Raw genomic sequence first — 22644 nt, 5'->3', positions numbered from 1 at the left:
CTGACTCAGCCGTGACTCGGCCCAGAGCCGCCCAAGGTGCAGGGGGCTGGGTGATGGCTCAGGGCTGCCAGATGGCGTCTGCAGGGCCTGCTGAGGCTGGAGGTGCAGATCGGGGGCCTGGAGGAGAGGCCGGGGCCCCGAGGGAGGCCTGGGAGCTGGCTCCTGGTGGGGCAGGGGAAGTCACTAGAGTCTGGAGGGCTGAAGAAACAGGTCTAAGCGTTGAGATTCACACCGAGTCCAGACGTTTGACCACAGGAGGCTGGGGGAGCTGTGCAAAGCTGTGACCTTGGAGGGACTTCTCGCTTACCCATCAAGCCCCACTCTGCCCTTCCAGTTACGTCTCCACTTGCTGATCCCTGTAAACACTTCTCTCTATTCCCCAAAGATGCTCTGGGCTCCTCACTTCCGGCCTGTTCCTCATGCTGCTTCTCCCCCTTGGGACGCCTTGTCAGAATGTCAGAATCCTTAGCCTTCTTCAGAGTCCCCCTCACATGTGACCTTCCCGACCCTTGCCCAGATCCCCCAAAATCACACATTGCTCCCCACCACCTCCTCCTCCTGGGGGTGAGTGGAAAGAGCGTGGAGGCAGAGCTAGGCAGGTGGGGTTTGCATCCAGCTCCTCACTGCCTGGCTGTGTGACCTTGAGCAAGTCTCTTCCCCTCTCTGAGTCTATTTCCTCATCTGTGGCATGGGGGAGGGGGCACCCACTGACCAGACTGTAGCCTGACTCTGGGTAAGGCACCCAGTAAGTGTTAACTTGACTCCTCCTCTTAGGACAGTCTTTTATTCTTTACTTTTGTTCTCCAAACTCTCTGACTATAAAACGAACTCCTAAAAGTAAAGACTCTTCTTTGTTTCTCTTTCTCCATTTGTTCAACAATTATTTACTGTGTCTCCCTGGGACAGGCCAGGTCTGGGGGCTGGGACGACACATATAATCCCAGCTCTGCCCTTGAGAAGCCCAGCTGTCTGCCCTTCGTGATGGGGCCCTGATGAGACCTGGGCTCAACCCAGTGTTGTACCCAAAGAACCAGTCCAGAAGGCCATCATTTAAAAAGACATTCCTATTTTACTTTCCTTTCCAGAAGAAAACTAAAGGGGATACGATTTGGACCCCCACACCCCTTTCTGAAGTTCCTGTCGTGGTCTCCCCCCCCCCCCCAAGCCGGGGCTCCACGATGCCCCCAGCCCTCATGTCTGCAGAGCGTCTCCCCTCTCCTCCGCACCTGCCCCTGTCGGCTTCTTCTCTCTCCTCTGTTTCTCTCTCCATTGCTGATTCTCCTGGTTCAGCACCAAGCGTGTTTAGAGGGCAATTCTTGCTTAGAGGGCAGGGGAAGGGGAGAAGCTGGGTCGGTGAAGATAAAACTCGTGTGTGTAAATGGTCGCAAACACACACGCGGTGAGTCCCGTTCCTGCCCCGGCCGGTTGTCCGTGAGTGCCCAGGGAGGTCTCTGCAGCCCTGAGGTGCTGTCATCCCGTGAATTTTAACATGTTAGGCCTCAGGTGGGTGGGGATGAGCTGAAAGCCACCACCCCACCAATGCCTCTCAGATCATGCCACCTGCACAGCCGTGACAGAAGCCTGGCCCCAGACATCAGTGTCAGGTGTGCCAACGCCTGCTGCTTCTCAGAACAGGGGTGGAGGGCCCAGTTCATGGGGACTCTGGTCTTGGCGGCCCTGCTCCCAGCCCTCCGCTCCAGGGTGCCATCTTGTTTCCTGTTTCTGGCCGGACCTTTGAGGGCTGCGGCCAAATCTGTGCTGTAGACGGGTGTGTGCGTGTGCACACATGTGTGCGGAAGGACAGACAGCAGCAGCCAGCCTGCAGAGCAAAGGGCCAGAGCCTTTACCCCTGAGAAGAGCCTTCTCTTTATTGCCCCCTTGCCTTAATTCAACAAACACTCAATGTCCCCACCCTGGTCCTGCCCTCGGGTGGCACTGGGGCCCTAGAGGGAATCCTCTGCGCAGAGTCCTCGTCTGGAGGGAGAGGCAGGCGGAGACACAGACATCTACAAAGCAGAGTGATAAGGGCTCCAGGGAGGGCTGAACTCGGGACGGGGACCTGGAGGAAGACGCCAAGGTGAGCGTGGGGGTCAGAGGTTGACGCGGGTGGGGCTGGAGCCAGTTCCAGGCTGCAGCCACAGGGCTCCGCTCAGATCTCAGCCCCTCCATTTGTTCATCCCTTCAACATCCATTCCGTATTTCTTGCACACAGACTATGATGCTGGAGAGGCGGGTGAGCAGGACCCGGTGGCGGCCCTCGTGGAGTCCGCAGCCCGTGGAGGAGAGATGCATTGAATGAACTACTGCCCATGTCATTAATTCATCACACCCGGGGCAAGTGCCACCCGGGAGAGTGCTTTGATGCTCTGGAAGAGACAGCATAATATAGACTTGCCCTGCCCCAAGGAGGTGAGGAAGAGCCACGGAGACCAGGAGGGCCATCTAGGCAGAGAGGAGGGCACGTGTAAAGGCCCTGTGGTGGGTGGAAGCCTGGTGCACTCTGGGAGACTGAGAGAAGGCTCTAAATGCTGGAAGGCAAGGAACATTGTGGGGAAGCCAGTGACTGAAGGAAGCTGGGGAAACAGGAGGGACTAGGCTGAGGGCGCACTGGGGGCCTCCCATCTTGTGTCATCCCTTCACCAACCTATGTCTCAAGGGACGTTCTCTTTGTGTCACAGCCTGCTCTGGGCCGTAAGGTCCTAGGGGTGGAGACAGCAGTGACTGAGACTTCTCTCAGCCACTCCCAGCTCTCCCCGCCCCCCAGACTCTGACCCTGCTCTTGGCACTTGCTCTTGACCTTCTGCTGACCCCTCAAGGGGCCCTGGTCTGACAGGCAGAGAATGGGAGCACACACGGTGACCATGCAACCTTTACCCCAAAATGGGAGGGTGATAGTGACCCCCTCGCAGCGTGGTTGTGAGGAACAGAGGAGACAGTGCGGGGGGAGGGCAAGCCCCACAAACCCAGCCATGAGGCTCCTGCCACTTCTGCAGCTGCACCTCCTTACAGGGTCCTGCTTTATCCAGAACAGCACTGAACACACTGAAGAAGAGCGTGTCCCCTCCCACAGAGGGATGAAATGATCCCTACAGATGGACGAGCTCTGCGCTGGTCCCGCAGGGGACATGGCACCTGGGTGAGGACTCTGCCTCCTCTGGGGCCGGCTCTGCCTCACAGCTGCCTGCTGACCCTGCCCACTGTCCCTGCTGTGTGGAGGCCAGGTCTGAGACGACCCTGCTGCAGGCCTGAAGGGAGAGGGGCTGGCACATCCCTTCCAGGCACTGTCAGCCTTTACAGGAGCCCCTCGGAGACAGCACACCCAGCAGGAGTGACCAAACACAGCCTCTTAAGAGTGAGACCTTGGCTGTGGCAGGTCAGAGGGGTGATGCCCCGGTGGGGACAGAGGTGATGGAGACTGAGTCCTTTATGCTCTGTGGGCTGCCGGGTACTTGGTCCAGCTCAGCCTTTGACTTGCAGTGTGGCTGTCTGCCAGCTAATGCTTCTGCTCCCATTTACGACGTGTGTGCGGTTTTTCCCCACACCAAGCAATTCTCCAATGTCAGCTGGGTGTCCCGTAACCCAGCTCAATTCTGACACCATCTACCCAGAGACAGTGTCAGAGCTCACAGGTCAAGGGCTCAGTCCTACAAGAACACTCTCCTCCTCAGTTCAAATGCCAATCACAAGTCCAGGTTGTCACCTGTGTTTCTGACCGACCAGCTATAGACAGAAGTTTCCTAAGACCGCCTCCTCGGGTTTGACGAACTTGCTAGAGTGGCTCACAGACCTCAGGAAGCCAGTTTACTCATGAGATTATGGTTTATTATAAAAGGATATACTCAGGAACAGCCAGAGGGAAGAGATGCCCAGGGCAAGGCCTGAGGAAAGGGCGCAGAGCTCCATGCCGCCTCCAGGTGCACTCCTCTGCTTGCATCTCCACGTGTTCACTGACCGGAAACTCTCTGAACCCTGAACTTTTGGGGTTTTGTAGAGGCTTCTTACATAGGCGTGACTGGTGAAATCACTGGCCATAGGCTATTGATTCAACCTCCAGCCCCGCTCCCCTCCCTGGAGGTCAGGGGGGTGGGACTAAAAGTTCCAGTCCTCTAAGGACAGCCAACAGCCTCCAACCTTAGGTGTTTTCCAAAAGTCACCTCATTAACATAACAAAAGACACCTTTATGACTCTTATCACTTAGGAAATTACAAGAGTTATAGGAGCGCAGGGCTGGGAACTGGGACAAAGACCAAATAAATACTTCTTATAAGAAATGGCAATATCACTCAACTATTGCCGTCACAAGACTGTGTAAAATACACCTGAAGTCTAGCAGCTGAGAGCAGTAGGCGTTTGCTGTCCCTGTTCACGGGTCTGGGGCCTGGCTGGCAGCCTGTCCCAGGTTGTGAGCCAGATGCGCTTGGCTCCAGGCCTTTGGTTGGGTTTGGTCTGCTCCACGTGTCTCTCATCCCCTGTGGACCGGTGGCTCCTGAAGACACATTCCACTCACTGAAAATGGCACAAGCATAAGAGGGTGAGCAGAAACAGAGGACGCTTCTTAAGGACTTGGTTCAGAAGTGGCCACTGTCGCATCCACTCACATTCTCTTGGCCAAAACAAGTCACGTGGCCAAGCTCTACTTCAGCAGGGTGGAGAAAAACACTGCCTCATGGGAGGGCTGTGAACATTTGCTGAAATGAATCCAAATGACTAAAGAGACTTTGGGCAAGTCACTCCCCATCTCTGGGCCTGGGAATCCCGTAGGTTTAATTACGGGGTTGAGGTATTTCCAAGAGCTTTCCCACCCCTAGCTCTCTGTGATTCTCTGACCCCGAAATAGTGGGGTTTCATTCCATCTCCTGGATCCAGGGCTGCCTAGGCTCCTGAGGGGTCATGGAGCCCAACAGTGAGCTGGGGTTGGGCTGAGGGCCTAAGGGCCAGGCTCCTGCTCCTTTAAGCTCTTGGACCCCTCCCACACCTGGCACTGCATTCCACCATCTCCCCGTGCAGTGCACAGTCTCATCCTGAGCCTCTTGCTCTGAACCAGCTGCTGCCTCAGTCCTTCCTACTCCCGCCCCCTGAAACCCTCCCACTCACAGCCAGGCTCGCTCCCCGAAGAACCGTGCCTGGTACAGCCTTCCCAGCTCCCACCCCTTTCATCTCTGTGACGCTGCCCTCTCCCTCACCCCCAGAAAAATTCCAGCCTTATCTGACCCAGATCCCAGGCTCTCCCTATCCCAGGCCCCAACACCAGCTGTCTGCATTGCAGACTCCACAAAAAAAGGACTTTAAAACTCAGCCCTCCGCGTCTTGAGTCTTGAGTCTCTGCAACTGTGGGGGTTTTCTCCCCTCCCCCATCCGCGGGCTCCCTGGCAGATGTGTTCAGGCTCTGGTTGCATCTACATTGCTCCCTCTGCAGTCTGTCCTGTCTCATTGTTGGGGCTCCGGGCTCTCTCTCTGATGCCTCCTTTTGCGTTGCTGCAGATTGTTTTCAGTCCCAGCGAAGTAGGTCTCTGGCTTTGCACAGAGTCAAGCTCTCTGGCCCTGGAGGAGCTGCTTTCCACCTTCTGTCCCTCCCTCCCCTCCAGGCACCAAGCCCCATCGTCTGAGCCACAAAGGGAGGTGGAATGGCCCCTTGGAGCTGACAGAAAGGGCGCCCTACGGGCATAAATGCCACTGCCTGTGAAGTCCATGAACCAGCGCAGCGGGCCCACTCCCCACGCAACCAAAGACACGTGCCCCCGTTCACCAGGAAGGAGCCCTGTGATCATCTGGGTACCGACATGGTGCTGACTCCTGGTCACAGAGCCCTTCCTGTGGACCCGGCGCTGAGCTGGGCTCTTTGCAGGCGCCGTCTCCCAGTCCTCACCGCGGTCTGTATAGCGGGTGCTATCGCTGTCCCTGGTGCTCAGACGACACTGAGACTTAGAGAAGAAAGTTTGCCAAGGTCAGGCAACTACCTGGCAGCAGGGAGGGAATTAGGCCCAGGGCTGTCTGAAGATGGGTGCTTCTGACTACATCACCCACGTGTGCAGTGCTGAAGCAGCCCAAGCATCCCCACGCGCCCTCACACCAGTGTACACGCCAGCAGGTACTGTGAAAACACTTCCGGCTTTGCTGATGGGCAGCATTCCTGTGTGCACGGATGAGAAGCCTCCTTGTGCCCAGGGATGTGAATGCCTCCCATGTGAACTAATGATGCTGTCCCCATGAGCACAACTGAGGTTGCCACCTTTATTCCGCTTCCAGCCTGGCCCCACCGCCTGTTGCCTGGCTCAGTGATGAAGGCACTCTCAGGTAGACCCACAAACAGCTTCCAGGAGTACTGGTCTCCAAGCTCCGGGGGTTCCCCTGTAATCCGCTAACTAAGGAACGCCTTCTCCAAGTACCCCCCCCCCCCGCCAAAGGGCAACCTGTGACCAGGGAAGGGTCCACAAAGCCCTGCTCCTTCCTTCCTCTCCTTGATCTCATTTGTGCATTTGCAAAAACCCTCACGCCCACCTCAGTGACAGAGGGAGATAATTAACTGCAATCTTTCTGGCTTCATCAGCTCCAGCGTCGGGAAGGCAGTTGTGATGGAAGATGCCCGGGTTCCGGGATGTGAATTATGTGCTCCCAGCCCTTCATCACCCTCTGTCACTGTCTTATCTTTATTCATTCTGGCAAATTAAATTAGCACTGTCTTCCCAATCTTGTTCTCCAGAAGGAATTAAACAATAGCGGCAAAGAGAGAAGCGGCCATGATGGGGGCGTTCGAGCACTTCTGAGCACGCTGTGTCTTAAAGGCCCACTGCCCTGGACAATACCAGGCGACCAGATCTACTGGGGTTGGAGTTTGGGGCATTTGGGGTCAGACATGTGGCTTTTCCTTATGTCAGACCTGGATGGGGGTTAGCAGTCCCAGGTCCAGTACCGCATTCTGAGCCTCAATTATCCCATCAGGAAAATGGGCCCAATATCTGTGTTGGTATGAGAAGCACCGGCCCATGTTCTGGAATTCTGAGTGACAGTTGGCATCAACCTTGCCAGAGGGCTTTATCATTCCACCCCAGCAGCATGAAGGATGTCGAGAGAGGAGAACAAGCCAGGTGGAGGTTTTTTAGATTCTAACCCAGGATGACCTCTGAGGCAACTCCTAGCCTTGTGATCCAAGGACCCTCCACGCCAGGGGTTGCCAAACCTGTTCTGCACGTTCACCTTTGAACTTGTTAAAGATATAGATGCCTAGACCTTAAAATATAACTCCCTAAGATGGTAGCCTGGGCTCTGCATTTCCCCGAAGCTTTCCAGATACTATCTGATAAAGGTCGTCTTTCATCAGAGTTCAGGACTCACTGCTCCAACCCGAATGTTCATAAATTTTTGGGTGGTCCCAGACGTACCCTGTACTCATCAATATCCAGTTTGCCTCCCCTTCCTGGGCACGTGGAAGTCTTCTCTGCTCCCCTTGCCGTGAGGTGCACCTTGTGACTCATTACGGCTGATGAATATTGAGTAGAAGTGACACGCGTCTCTTCTGGGCTGCGGCACTGAAAAGCCCCTGCCAGATGTTTTAGCTCTTTCTTGTTCTTTGCTGGAGACAGCACATCAAGATGACTGAGACATAAGCTTAATGCCTGGCTTGCTGGGTCAACACGTGGAGGACAGCAGCCCTGGAGAGTCCCCTGGCCCACAGTGGAGTTCGTGAGAGATAAAGAGAGAAACTCTTAGCCAGTGCGATCAGGGGCTGTTTGTTACTAAGCATAATTCTCGCCTGTCCTGAGTAATACTGACTCCTTTGAGAATCTGGTAAAAACCATGGCTCTTTCCCTAAGAAAATGTACACTTGTATATAATCACAAAATTTGGGCTCCCTTCCTGGGGTCCCTTTTTCTTCCTCAGCTCTAGGAATTATTGGCCCAAGCCGCTGTCAACTTCACACTCTGTGACCTGATTTGTGCCAATGGTGGCATTCCCCTCCTATCACTGCTCCTCTCCCTGCTCCTCGTCACTGAAGGCCGCTCTTACTCATGCAGACCAGTCCAACCCTCCGCTCCTGCCCCTCTGTGTGGGTCCAAACCCAGCCAAGTGGTCAGGAGAATGAAGTGCCTCCTTCATCAGCACCCACTCTCCTTATAAGGTCTGTGGGTATAATTAGAGTTATATAATTAGGAATTGTATGCGTAGTATCTGTGCTATTAAGTTTGACCAATTTCAGGGGTTTTGGTCTTTCTTAGTCTCATCCTCTCATTCATAAACCACAGATTTAGAACCCCAGCTCTCACCTAAGGCCAGACGACTCCCAGGGGCTCATGGGAAATTCCCCACGACCTCACAGACGTCTGATATAAGCCGCTGAAAGGATTTCACAGTCAGATGCTGAGCCTCACCTTTGAACCCCCAGGCCTGATGGGACCCCCTGACCCGCCCCAGTGGCATCTACAGCCAAAGCTCAGGCTTTTCAGGAAGCCCCTCCACACTCTTCTCCGGCAGACACTGACACTCACGGTCAGGAACTTACTCTCCCACCCATGCTTGCTTTCTGGGACTCCAGCTGTTAGAAAAACACCAAACTTCTGGAGACCCGAGAGTCCTTCAGCCCGAGTCTCTGTTTTCACCTGCAGCTTGGCAAAGGCAGAGCCCCACGGCTCCGAGGCCTGGGTTCAAATGCCGGGCCTGCCGCTTGCCAGCTGATATGGGACAAGTCACTTGACATCTGCAGGCCTCAGTTTACCCATCCATGAAATGTATTGTCCTGGACGGTCCCTCCCAGGCCCCACACGTGGCCTGCACTCCAGCCAGACCGGGAGGGTGTCTACTCTGGAGACAATCCCTGCCTCCCTTCCTTTGCTCATTCCAAGAGTGCTCTCCTTCCGTCGCCCGTCTCTGTCTCTCTCTTAAATGCTCCCTGTTCTCCAAGAGCTGGTCCAAATGCCACCAAAGTCTCCCCTGACCCAACCAGAATGGCCTCTCCCTTCCCAGGACCCCTAACTCTTGTTGGCTTTGCCTCACTTCTTGCCTTTATCTGTTTTCCAGACTCTCTCAGTGAGAGGGAAATTATTTACTGAGCACATACCATATGCCAGATTCTGTGTCAGGGGCTTCACCAGCATCTACTCTGGATTTTCTCATCAGCCTGTGAGGCAGATATGATTGTTCCTATTTCACGGAGGTGGACGTTGAGGCTCTGAGAGGTCAGGGGACTACCAATAGTCACGCAGCCAGTCAGGGGCATCTCAGCTGGGGCTGCCTGCCTCCTGCGTGGTGGGGGCCCACTGGGGTGGGGCCGCATCCTGCCCTTGGTGGGCGCCCGGCAGGGGCGGGCTGAAGGGATGTGGGTAGTGCCCACCTCCAGCCCCTGCGGCTCAGAATCAGCAGGGAGAAGGAGCGGCTCTGAGGCCTGGGCTGGAGAGCAGACGGCGGGGGTCTCTCTCCTTCCATTGGTGTGCCTGGTTCAAGGTGAAGACGGAGGAGGCCCCTGCTCAGTGCAGATGGAGCCCCGTAGGCCTGTTTGTCGTTAGGGGCACATGGGGAAGGCAGAGTGTGTCTGGACCTGGGATAATTAACTTCTCACTCGGGGCTTTTGTGAGCCAAGTCAGGGGATGGCGGGAGAAGGAGGGTGGGCAGGGAGGGGGGCGTGAGCTCCAGCATGATGCTCAGGGGCTGCTGGCTCCTGCCCCCTCAGCACCCCCTCCTCCAGCTCCCTCTCACGGCCTCTCCCCATCGCTCTTTCTCTGTTTCTTCTTCTCTCCCCCATCTCTCTTTGGTCTTGCTACGGCCTTTTCTATCTCCTGGGTGTGTGTCTGTAAGTCTCTCTCTCTCTGTGAGCCTCTGGCTTTTTCTGAATTTTACATCCTCTCAGTGGCGTTTTCTCTTTATGTGAGGGTGTCTATAACTCTGTCTTTGTATATGTGTGTTTTTTATCTTTCAATCTGTTTCTGTATTTTTCTGTCTTGATCTCCCTCTGGGTGTTTCTTATTCTTTGTTTTTCCTTCCCTGTGTAAATTTGATTTTTCCTCTTTCTCTACTCTCTCTCTTTTTTCTCTATATCTATTATCTCATCTCTACCACCCAACCTATCTCTCACCTGTGTTTCTCTTTCCGTGTGTCTGTGTGTGTGTGTGTGAGCGCGCACGTGTGTGCCTGGTGTCTTTGTGTTCATAAAGGCTGTCTCTCGTTCTCAATGCATCAGTTAATTTCTCTCTCTCTCTCACTCGCTCACTCCTCCTGCCCCGTGTTTGCTGCGGATCCCAACATGAGGATCTGAGAGACTCAGACCTGAGGGCCTCCAGTTTCGAGGAAGGATAAGGCAGTTTTCTTGCAGGGAGGCAGCTCTCGGCTGATCTTCGGGGAAGGAACACCTTGCAAGCCCAAGGAGACCCTGAGTCACTGGATGTTGTGGGAAAAACACTGTCGCAGAACCAGAGAATCAAAGCGCAAGTCCTACCTCTTCCACTTCCTGTGTGATCTCGGGCAAGTCACTCAATGTCTCTGACCCTGGGTCCTCATTAGTCAATGGGGCTGCTGTCAAGATGAGAGGAGGTCACTGCTGTAGAACTGGAAGCCCAGTGTGCAGGGCGCCATAAATAGAAGAGGAGCCAGGACTCCAGGGCTGCCTGGCATGGCCCAAGGCCCATAGGTGGATGCTGGACAGAGGAGCTGCTGGAGATCACGAAGGAGCCGCGGAGGCTCCCTGGAGGCGGTGGGTGCAGAGACAGGCTGGGGGGCAGTAGACAGGGGGTGCTGGGGGGGAGGGCTGCAGGAGGTGGAGGCAGCGTCCCCCTCCTCACCTGGCTCGGGGCCTCTCCCTCCCCACACCCAGGTCCTCCCAGTGCTCTCCCCAGGGAAGGCCACCCCAGGGCTCCATGGAGATAGAGAGCCAGGAACCAGGGACCAAGCCCCTTGAATCCAATCTGTTGTCAAGGCTGTCCCTGCCCAGCACGTGGGACTGGGATAGACAGTGCCACCTCTCAACAGACACCCTCGCTCACTCACAGGTACTGACCGGGCCCAGATGTGTGCTGGGCTGGCGATGCAGCAGGAGCACCCAGTCTAGAGGGGAGACCAGTGCTACAAACATCCGCAGGACACGTGGGCCACCGCGCGCCGTGGTGCTTCCGCACTCAGAACTCCGGGTCTGACCTCACCTGGAGGTCAAGGTGGGCTTCCCTGAGGAGGTGATGTTGGAGCTGAGAACACGAAGGATGAGAAGGAGCAGAGCTGTGTTCGGGTAGGGAAGAGAATTCTGCCCTAGCTGTTTAGCGTGCGTGACAAACTTCCGCAAAATATTGTGGCTGAAAACAACCATTTGATTTTGCTCACCATTTTGGGTCAGGAATTTGGGACAGGCTCAGCCAGGCCACTTGGTGTCAGCAAAGCAACACTGGGGCAGGAGGGGCCCTCCGAGATGGCCTCTTCACCCACCTGTCTGGCCTCTGGTGCTCCTGGCTCTCTTCCTCTCCACGTGGCGTCTTGTCCTCCAGAACCCCTCCACCTGCCTTGGTCTTCCTCCCAGGATGGAGCGTCCTCATGGATGGGGCTCTTATATGAGGCTCAGGGCTCCAAGAGACCACGGCAGAAGCTGCCAGACCCCTTAAAGGCCAGGCTCAGAACCCGCATAATATCACCTTTGCCATACTCAATTGGTCAAAGTAGGGACAGGCCAGCCCACATGCAAGGGCGGGGGACGTGTGCCCACTTCTTGATGGAAGGACATTCAAAGCAGAGAATATAGTGTGTGTGTAGACTGAATGTTTGAATTGTCTGTGACAAGGGCTGCAAATGAGGAAGACCTCTGGAAGTTGGGATGAGGAAATAGAGGGAGAACTCTTACCCAGTGATAATGTGGCTGGGCCCAGGAATAAGGCAAGAAATCAGAGCCAGCTTCCTGGAGGAGGCGGCACTCAAGCCAGATCTTGAAGTTCAGATGGGATATGGAGATAAGTACACGGGCATTCTCAGCCTAGGGAATAGTCTGAGCAAAGAGCTGACAGTGGGGAACCTCAGTGCGGGCTCCTGGGACCACATTGCTTGGAGCACTGGTCACCAGCAAGGATGTGGTGGGAACTGTGGCTGCAATGGTGGGTGGTGGCTGATGGGGCCTCGAGTGCCAGGTGAAGACCCTGCAGTGGGACCCCTGAAGGCCCTGATGCAAAGGAAGGTCAACAGAGAGCAAGATGGACGAGGACAGCGTGTGGCGGGGGCTGCCTGAGGCAGGGGAGCTGGGGAGGAGGCCACTGCACGAGGCAAGGACGGGGCAGATGGGAGCCTGAACGAGGGCGGGAGGCTGAATGGAGGAGGGCAGACAATAACAATAAGAACAACCACCATTAATTGAGAGTTTCTGCCACCCAGGCACTTTGTACCACGTTATCTACCGTATTTAGTTACCATATTTAAACCCTTCCACGAGGTAGGTACTATTATTATTCACCATTTGCCGGCACAATCCTGAGGCTCAGAGAGGTAAACAAAGTTGTCCAAGATCACACAGAGCTGAGATTCCCGAGACTGGGTCGGCTACCCTCCGGCTCCTGCGCTTCTGATCTCTGTGCCCCTAGGGGAAGAGTTGGCGCCATAATTGTGTGTCTATATATGGGGTGGGCTGGGGAGGACAAGAGGGGAAAAGGCAGACCTGGGAACGGTTCCATGGTTCCTACTCTGACTACTGGAAGGGAGGCCAGACACTTGACAAGACCTGAGGATCCAGGAGCGGTGGCCTCAGGGGCCAGTCCTGGGGTGGGCCTGGGGTGGGCCTGGGGTAAGTGTCTGGGGAGTTGGCCTTGGATGGCTGCATTCAAGGGACACGTGGGATAGGAGGGAGGGGAAGCGGAGAGGACCCCGAGTGCAGCTATGAAGTGGGGGAGTGGCAATTGGAAGCGGAGGATGGACTCTGAAGTCTAGCAGGGATCAGAGAGCGTGAGCAGCTTGCCCAAGGTCACACGGAGTCAAATCTGATCCTGAATCTCCAGACTCTCGAGAAGGACTCCTGACTACGTCCCGTGCCATTTACAGTTGTGAAAACTCCGGAGTCTGACAGAGCTGTGGTCAAATCCCGGCTCCATCACTGAGCTGCTGGACCAATTACTCTGCCTCGATTTCCCATCTGTAAAATGGGGATAGGTATTACCTTCTTCACAGGAATATAGTGAAAATTAATTGAGATAATATAAAGTGCTTAGAACAGCTTCTGGCACATTGTCAGCATTAATAATGGTCAGCTGCTATGGCTATTTGTGTCCGGTATTTTACTGTCATTATTGTCATAGCATTGTGGCCAGACGTGTAGACTCTGGAGCCAGACTGGTCTGAATCCCAACACTGTCACTTACCAACTGCATGACCTTGGGCAATTTACTTAACCTCTCTGTGCCTCAGTTTTCTCCCCTATCAAAATGGGGATAATATTGATGCAAACTTTTTAGAGTTGTTGGGAAGAGTAAATGCATTAAACATGTAAAGTGCTTCAAACACTGCCTAGCACATAGCAGGTGCGCATAACGGCCTGATACAGTCATTCTCACCATAATAATCACCGTTATCATCCTTACCTTCATCATCACCACCATCGTCATCGTCCTCACCATCATCACCATGACCACCATCCTCCTCCTCCTCCTCGCCACCGTCATCCTCACCATCACCATCCTCCTCCTCATTATCACCATCATCTCCCTCGCCACCGTCATCCTCACCATCACCATCCTTCTCCTCACCACCGTCATCCTGTCTTGAATCAGTGAAGGGTAGATTCTCTTTGTCCCCCGTCCCCCTTACCTGCCCCTCCTCTGACTGTTTCTCAAGGAGCAGCCCTTCCCCCTTCCTGACCGCTGCACCCAGACCCACCCACGCGCCCCGAGCCTGGCCCTCCGGACGGGCCTTTGTTGATCTGTAAGGAGCAGACAGGGAAAACGCGGATTGCTTCTGGACTCTGAGCTGCCGGGCAGGGGAGGAGTGTGGGAGCTCTGAGGCCAAGCTGTGAGGGGGGCATGGAGCCAGGGAGGCAGGGTCATCTAGGTCACCAGGAGAGTCAGGGCTGAGCGGAAGAGAACGCGAGTGTGTGAGCTCCCATTGTGTGCCGGGTGCCCCATATAAATGATGACATTTGTTCCGCACAGCCGTTCCATAACGTAGATGTTATATTCCCATCTCAGAGACGAGAAAACTGAGGCTCAGAAAGGCAACGGATTTGCCCCAGGCCTTAGTAAGTCAGCGGCAGAGCTGGGGTCTGAGCACAGCCTCGTCTGACTTAAAGTGCTTGGCATTGTGCCTGATATGCTGTAGGTGCTAAACGGGTGTCTGGGCCCCTAAGTGGATGTCTGTCAAGCCCCTGCTGGGCTCTGGGCTCCCTCCTGGCACCCCTCCCCATTCCAAGGGCCCCTTTAAGACACTGATGTGGCTCTGGGTCTGATGCCAGAGACAGGAGTGTTTCCTCTCTTAGGAAATTCCCCTTTGAAGCTGGGGACGAGCTGGCCCCTCTGAGGATGCCTGGAAGATCCCCAGGGGGGCCAAGGCCCATCAGGATCAGGAACGAGGCTCAGAGGACCTGGTTCTTCCTTCCGGGCCCGTTGTCCTCAACTTTGGGGCCTGGAACCCACCTCTTGCTCTCTCTGGGCCTCAGTTTCGCTCTCCATACAATTAGGGGCCTTGGACCAGATGGTCTCTATGTTAATAACAACAGCGACAGCTGGCGCTCACTTGCTGTGGGCTTGCCCAGCTCTCCTCACGCGTTATTACCCCACTTCACCCTCCCAAGGCGTGATTTGTCATCCATTTTACAGACGAGAAAACTGATCCCAGAAAGGTTAAGTGACTTGACACCAAAATACACCCCAGAGCTTGGCCCTTTGTCACCACAGCTCCTTCCCATGAGGTGAGGGAACCCTCTCTGGCCCCTCACAATGGTCATCTCCCCTCTGTCCACATTCACACTAAGAGCCGATCCAGTCCTGGGTGCAGAGCCGGAGGGGGAGAAGGAACAAGGGTGCTGAGTTGCCAAGGGGTGGGGGAGCTCAGCGAGGGAGGGGGTCCTCAACGTCCCCTGTTGACTGTGGAGCAGCTCCCCCTCCCCCCGCTCCCACCCCAGGCCCCTTAGGAAGCTCAGCCACAGCCACTCAGCCCTGTTCAGCTCAACAGACAAAATAAAAGAATGAGAGACGAGTCTGGGGCATATCTGCCCCAAAAGGTGAGTCGGGGGCGGGGCCAGATGCCAGCCCCCTCTTGCCGAGTCCCTGGGTCTCCTGGGGGGAAGCAGAGGGTCTGCCCCTTAGGCCCCATCCTCAGAGCTGGGACAGTCACCTGGTTAGTCATCGCTGTTATTCCGGCAGGGAGGGTGGGTGGCTGAGAGAGCGGGTTCTTAGGGGAGGCTGGCTGGGCTCTAATTGGGCTCCCCAACTTGTCACTGTGGGGCCTTGGGCACGTCACTGCTCACCTCTGACCTGCTCCTCTGGGAAACGGTGCTGCTGGGAGGGTTCAGTGGGTGACAGCTGTGTGAGGGGCTTTGCTCATCACCCTGCAGATAACAAGCGTCAGCTCCTTGGATGATCAACCAGCCAGCCCAGCGCATTCCTTCCCAGCCGGCCTGGCTCTGGCCCCCACGGAGACGGCGGGACCGGGAAACCCCTTGCAGCAGTGCCCGGGCACATTCACTGGGAAAGTGGGAGAAGGGTTCACGGGCCTGACTGGCGCCAGGCACTGGACGGGGAGGGCTCTCACTGTCATTTCACCCTCACCATGGTGTCACCAGCCCTGGGTCACAGACAGAGTCAAAGGCTCAGGGAGGAGCACCCAGCCTGGAGGGGAGTGAGTGCCTGAGCTCCGAGTGTCTGACCCTGAGCGGACCTGACTCTTAACCGTGGTGACTCCGGCACCCGGGGAGCAAGCCCCAGCAGGACAGGGCCTGAGCCTGAGCCCAAGGAGAGGTCAAGGCTGGCCCATGTCTGGCCACCAGGGCCTTTCCCCGGGCAGGGCTGTCCAGTCGCTCCTGTCTAGGCTTCCTTGTCCACTGTCCCAGTGGGGGCCCAGACACAGGCTGAGCTCTGGGGTCAGAGACCTGTGTGAGCCTGGACAAGTCACTGAGGCCCCTGCGGGCCAGGAATCCCCTCCCTGAAGGATTGCCAACCTGCAACCGAGCGGAGCCTCTCTGAGCCCCTGCGCCAGGTGGGTAATGATTCTGTCCTGCAGGGCTGTGGTGAGGCCCAGACTCCGCACTGCACACAGGAGCCCCTGGGGCCTGGCACTTGTTCTGGAGGCTCGAAGTAGGTCGCTCTGACCTCCTGCCTTGGCCTGGCCCCACCTGGTCCTGGACTCCCCCGTCCCTAGCAGCCTTTTCTCTACTTTGTTCCTGGCTCCTGGGTCCTTGGGTTTCATGTTTACCTGAACACCAAGGTGAGGGGGGACTCTGGCCTCCTGGACCAGCCAGGATCCTCGAGGTGGGGAGGAGGGGTGCAGGGTCCTGTGGGCAGCATGGGTTCCAGGGCCCTGCATGGTCTGGCCCCACCCCCTCCCCCCATCCCTCCCCCACCTGTTTTTTTTCAGTCCCCAAGATGGTGTGAAGTCTCTCTCTGCTTGGGAACTTGCTGTTCCCTCCACCTTTCGCCTCCCCTCCCCTCCCCAGTGGCCTCTTCTTTGGGCTCCACAGGCGTTTGGGCACCAACCCCCAGCACAGCCCTGGAACACTGAGTGTGTGATGACTGGTGCGTTCATCGCCTCCCCCGTGATGCTGGGGGCATTCTGAGGGCTGAGCCTGTGGCTGCATCACAGCTGCATCCCCAGAAGCCAGCCCAGGGCCTGGCACCCAGTCAGATGAATGAATCAATGGGCAAGAAAGCTACGACGGCTATCGTCAAGTAAAAAATTCATGAATGAATAAATGACTATGATCATTCCTTTAGATATTTAAAGAGTTGCCACAGGAAAAAAGAGATTCAGCCTGGGTGGCCCCAGGAGTTGTGTCTAGGGCAGAATAGTACGGCCACGGGGAAAGCTTTCAGTTTAGTCTAAGGAAAGGCTTTCTAAGTGTTGGGGCTGTCTCCACGTGGTGGGTGACTCAGAGGAGTGAGCACCCCATCACAGGAGGTATGTAAGCAGAGACCTAATGGCAGTGCTGTAAGAGGTATTTCAGTACCACGGCCCATTTCCTGGGATGATGCAGAACATCTGTAGGGGGAGGTTCCGTGTTCTTCTGACCTTCCGATGGGGACAAGACACAGGAGAACATCTCACTGGAGGCTGTGGAGGGCTGAAGACTACATAGCTCCATTGGCCTGGTGAGCTCCAGACATTTGGCCTCCCAAGGCTGACCTCAGTGCGGGGGTTGGGACAAGGGCTGTTACAGCCTCTGTGGTGGGAGGGGAGCAGGGAGGAAATGCAGAGGGGCCTCAGAGAAGGAGAAGGCCTGGATCCAGGGCCCCAGCCTGTGCTGGGTCAGAGCAGTGCTGGGTGCGAGTCCTGACCAGCCCTGGCACCACCCTGGCCAGGGCCGCTGGAGTCATCACTGCTGCTCCCTGAGTCTGAGCTCCCCTGTCTGTCAAAGGAGAGCTGGACTCAGTGGTCCCCAGGAGGCCGGAGGACCAGCTGCTGTGTGGCTTACCCTCTGAGCCTTAGCTTCTTTGTCTAGAAAGGTGAGATCATGGCAGTTGCCCTCCCCAGTCCACAGGGGCATTCTGGGAACCAAGTCATCTCTGTAAATGGGTGTCCTTCATTCATTGCATAAATCTTTGTTGTGCACCTACTTCGTGCTTTGAAAAGTCTGAGTTATCACCCCCATTCCAGCTATCACCTGTGTTTATTTATGCTGCGATGACTCCACTTGCCTCCCGGTGCAATGGGTATACGACTCCCACTCCCTCCCCACAGCTGAGGGCTGTCCCTGCCCCTCTGTGACCGTAGGATGAAACTGGGACTCCTGCTCTGAGAGCAGACACAGCTATTTCAAGAGGCCTCGGGAAAACCATATTTCATGAATTAAACATCAAAATATTTACAAGAAATAAACAAGTGCAAGCAGTCCTGGCTTCTGGATGAGGTGATGGAGGCATCGGATGGACCGTGATTCCTCTGGATGCTTCCTTCCCACCCCTTGGGCACGGCCCAGCTTCCACCCAACAAACCTTTCCCTGAGCGTGGGGAATCATAAGGGCCACGTTTACTGAACAGCTACTTTGCCTGGCTCACTGAACTGCCAGCGGGCAAGCTGTGACTGTCCCATTTACAGAAGAGGGTGAGTTACAGAGAGCCAGGGGCGTGGGGAGAGGGGGGTGCCTGGGGGTGGGGAGGGAGGACCGGGCAGAAAGGGGATCAGGGAGGAGGAAAGGCCCCAGGCAAAGGGATTCACACAGTTAATTCTTCTTCTTTGCCTTCCTGTCTCATTCTGTCTCTGTTTCTGAGTGTTTCTCTGTCCTTCTCTCTTTTCTGACCCTGTCTCTGTCACACGCGTGTGCGCGCGCGCGGACACACACACACACACACACACACACACACACACACACACGCTCTGTCTTCCCACTGGCTTCTGGCCTCTCTCCCCGCGGTTCCTTCCTGCTGCCTGGGCGCCCGGCCCTTCTCTGGGCAGCAGCTCAGCGGCTGGCCGGGCTCCAGGTGTCTGTGTCGTTCTGGCTCAGGCACAGAAGCAAAGTGGGAGCCCCTGCCGGGGGAGGAGGGGGCAGAGGGCCAGGCCCCCGGGGGACGGGCCCCGCCTGGACCTGGAGGGAGGTTTGGTTTTCAGAGCTGAGGCATGTTGAATGTTTTACCGTGAAATGTTTTCTTGTTCCTTTTTGCTGGCTGGTAGCTCCCTCCTTTCCCAGGTCATGAAAAGACATTCCATCAAGAGCAAAGAGGTGATGGAACAGTATTAAGTGTCAACCCTCCTCCCCCAGGGTGACCACAGTTAATCCTCCTGCGGCCAGTAAGGTGGGTCACTGTTTACAGCCAAGAGAACTGGGCTCAGAGGCGGGTCAGGAAAGTTCATTTCACTCAAAAATGACCCAGACTTGCCTGACCACAGCCTTCCTCCTCCCCTCTGTCCCGTGACAGCTCTGAAACCAGCTCTGTGCTTTTGACTTTCTGAGACGGTGAGAATCTGTGAAGCAAGTTGAGGAGGTCCCTGGGGAACCTCCAGACATGGGGAAGAGAGCCGGTCGCAGCCATCGTCACCTCCTGAATGTGGCGGTGACCAGCATCTGGGTCGATGACCTTCCTGAGGATGAGAGGCAAGATAAAGAGTTGACATCTGACTTCCCTGGGCTCAGCCAGAGCTGCCTCCAGCCTCTGGGGGCGGGGTGGGGGGGGTGGGGGTGGGGGGAGGGGTGGGCGGTGATCAAACTCTGGAACTTTCTCTTGCCCAGAAAGTCCTGGCTGCTCCTTTACCAAGAGAGGGAAATCTCTGAACCTCTTAATGACTTTCCTTCTCAGGGGTCACGGAGTCCTCAAGCTGCTCCCAGGCCAGCCGCACTTGATGCAGAACCTGCTTCTACAGCCATGGAGGAGCTGGTACCCACCAGACTCCCCAGTGCCAGGTGCTGGCTTCTCCTCACAGCAGCAGGACTGGTGGCTCCTTGAGGCCGGGCTGAGTGTGGGTCACTCTCTAAAGGCACAGCTCCGGGGAGGCTCTGGGTGATGGGGGACAGTCCTCGTCCTCCTGTGGAATCAAGGTCTGTTCCCCACAGCTTCCCCGGGCCTCCCTCTGGGGTCTTATGGGACAAAGCCAAGGAACGTCCAGGAAATCGGGGCTATTAAGGCCTGTCTCATGGGTTGTCATGAGGGTTCAAGAGCAGAGTGTCTGGTTCAGCTCCGGCTCGGTCGTTACCAGCTGTGTGAGCTTGGATAAGTCATTTAGCTTCTTCGTGCCTCAACTTCCTCATCTGTCAAATGGGGATAATCGTTACTTTCTCATAGGTTTGTTGTGAGCAGCGGATGAATTCCTCCGCGTGGCTCACTTGGAGCAGAGCCCCGAGCTCAGGTGGGAAGGGCTCGGTAATAACACAGTAATTGTTCCCGTTATTATTTGACACTGCTGTTTTTCTTTCAATTTTTTTATTATGGTAACGTACATATAAAATTTACCTTCTTAACCATTTTTAAGTATCCAGTTCAGTGGTATTAAATACACTCAATGTTGTGCAGCCGTTGCCACCATCCATCGCCATAACTTTTCACCTGTTATGATGAAACTCTACGCCCGTTAAACACTATCTCCCCATTCTCCCCTCCGCCAGCCCCTGGCAGCCCCCACTCTCCTCTCTGTCTCTGTGATTGTGGCCACTCTACGTATCTCATTTAAGTGGAATCATACAGTATTTGTCTTTTTGTGACTGGCTTATTTCACTTAGCATACCTTCAGGTCCATCTGTGTGGTAGTCTGTGTCACAATTTCCTCCCATTTTAAGGCTCAATAAATATTCCATTGTTTGTCTGTACCACATTTTGCTTATCCATTCATCCGTTGATGGCCACGTGGGTTGCTCCATGTTTTAGCTTTTGTGAACAATGCTGCTATGAACACGGTGTGCAGCCATCGCTTCCGGATCTTGCTTTCCATTCTTCTGTGGTGCCGCTTTGAAGCACAGGTTGCAGGGCAACAGCTATGGGAAGGAGTAGTTAGAGCTTCCAGTTTTCATCTTCAACACATCTAAGTTTAGGGCTTGGAGCCAGAGAGGACATTGCCATCTGGAGGGAGAGACTCGGTTCTCTGTATCTGACCGAGACGCACTGAAATATTTCCATCGGCATCTGGGGAGTGGGAATGAGGATGGTGCCTTATGGGCTCCCAGGGATGAGGGAAGGAGGCGGAGGGACACGGAGGAGCGGCAGCAGGAGTGAGGCAGCTGGCAGCTGGGCAGAGAGGCCCCGTGCAGGCCCCCACACCTTCCTCTCATCGAGGGGACCAGCCCGGGGGCAGATCCCAGAATCCAGAACACTGGAAAGAAGCCTGGTGCCCAGCATGTCCCTCATTTTACAGATGGGGCCCTCCGACGCGTGGGTTTTTTCCACACCACCAAGCAGTTAATTCCATTTTGATGCTATCTATCCACCTGGAGATAGCATCAGTTCCCACAGGTTAGGGGCTCAGTCCTACAAGACGCCTCCTCCCTCTGCCCCCTACTTCCAACGTCAAGTGCAAGTCCAGGTTGTCCCCTGGGCTCCTGACCAACTGGCTATGGATCAAGCTTCCCATGACCCCCTCCTGGGGTTCGATTCATTCTCAAGAACCACTCACAGAACTCAGAGAAACATTTTACTTACTAGATTACCAGTTTATTATAAAGGGGATAACTCAGGGAGAGCCAGACGGAAGAGATGCACAGGGCAAGGTGTGTGGGAAGAGGCTTTATGACTTGGGCGTGATTGATGAGATCATTGGCCATTGGCGATTGACCTGCATTGCCAGCCCCTCTCCTCTCCCTGGAGGTTGGAACGGAGGGGAGGGCTGGAAAGTTCCAACCCCCTAATCACGTGGTTGGTTCTCTTGGAAACCAGCCTCTGTCCTGAGGTGACCCAGGGGTTTTCCAACCTAATGTAACAGAACATTACAAAAGACACCTTTCTCGCTTTCAATACTTTGGAAATTCCAAGGGTTTTCAGAGCTCTGTGCTGGAAACAGTGGACAAAGACCAAATATATATTTCTTATAAATCACAACATGTCAGGCCTGGAGAGAGGAAGACCCTTGTCCAAGGTGACACAGCTAATCGCTGTGCAGGCTGGGCTGACGCCCCCCTGCTTCCTGACCCCCTGCCCACTGCTTTTGCCTTTCAGAGAGTCAGGGAGAGAGGAAGCCGGGTGGGGCGGGGCTGACCCCCAGGACTCCTCAGAGGCCATCATCCCAGGGATCTGAGCTGGACCTCATCCACTCTCACCACAGCTGGGTGGGTGGATCGCCCCTGAGTGGCAGTGAGGATGCTGAGGCCCAGAGAGGGTCTGGCCCACCTCAGGTGGCACAGCATGCAAGTAGCAGTCCAGGGACTAAAGTCAACAGCTCTTGTCTGCGAGCCCAGCCAGCATCCCTGAGCTGATCCTTTCATTTAAAGTCTCACCTAGAGCTTTGGATCAAAAGCCCATTTTATTACAGCCCACTCACCCTTTGTTTTGTAATTACTCTCATATATCTCTTTGTCTCCGGGGCCTCAAAGCTCCTCCAGGCTCCAACGGCCTCTCCTCCTACGGCCGAGCTCTCAGGCTGGCCGCAGTGTGGCACAAACTGCCTGTGCTATTTATTTCCTAATAAGAAGACAGCCTGGGTGGCCCAGTGGGGGATTAAAACAGAGATTTACTATGAGATGATTACCCATAAAGCCCACAGGTGAAATCAACGTTGGCCAAGGAGGAGGGGAGAGGGCAGGAGTTGCGGGAATGCTAGCTGAGCCAGAGCACTTTTGCCCAGGTGCCCAGGATTACTGTGGCCCAGGCTTCCGCCCGGGGACAGCTGAGGGAGACCTGAGCCCCATGCTGGCCCTTCTGTGTGTGTGACTCCAGGCACGTCCCTTCCACTCTCTGGACCTCAGTTTCCCGATTTATCTAACGCAGAGACTGGACTAGGGGCTTCTTGCTTGGTACAAGTGCAAAGAGCACGGTCTTTGGCATCAGATGGGCTGGAGCTTGGAGTCCAGTGTTGCTGTGTCTTAGGGTGGCCTGAGGCAGGTCACTTCTCCCAGGCTCAGTTTTCTCTCCGT

General features: G+C 55.4%; 1 long non-coding RNA gene across 1 annotated transcript; it reads left to right on the top strand.

Annotated features, from left to right (window-relative positions):
* Nucleotides 1–17866: 17866 nt before the first annotated feature.
* LOC139078749 (uncharacterized) lies at nucleotides 17867–20389 on the top strand. Its single transcript, XR_011531797.1, has 4 exons — nucleotides 17867–18197; nucleotides 18765–18886; nucleotides 19010–19185; nucleotides 19388–20389. It is a non-coding gene; the product is annotated as an uncharacterized lncRNA (long non-coding RNA).
* Nucleotides 20390–22644: the final 2255 nt, after the last annotated feature.

The sequence above is a fragment of the Equus przewalskii genome, chromosome 2 (assembly GCF_037783145.1).
Source record: "Equus przewalskii isolate Varuska chromosome 2, EquPr2, whole genome shotgun sequence".
Lineage (NCBI taxonomy): Eukaryota > Metazoa > Chordata > Mammalia > Perissodactyla > Equidae > Equus > Equus przewalskii.
The sequence above is the reverse complement of the archived record's forward strand: the minus strand, read 5'-3'. Positions and strand labels throughout refer to the sequence as shown.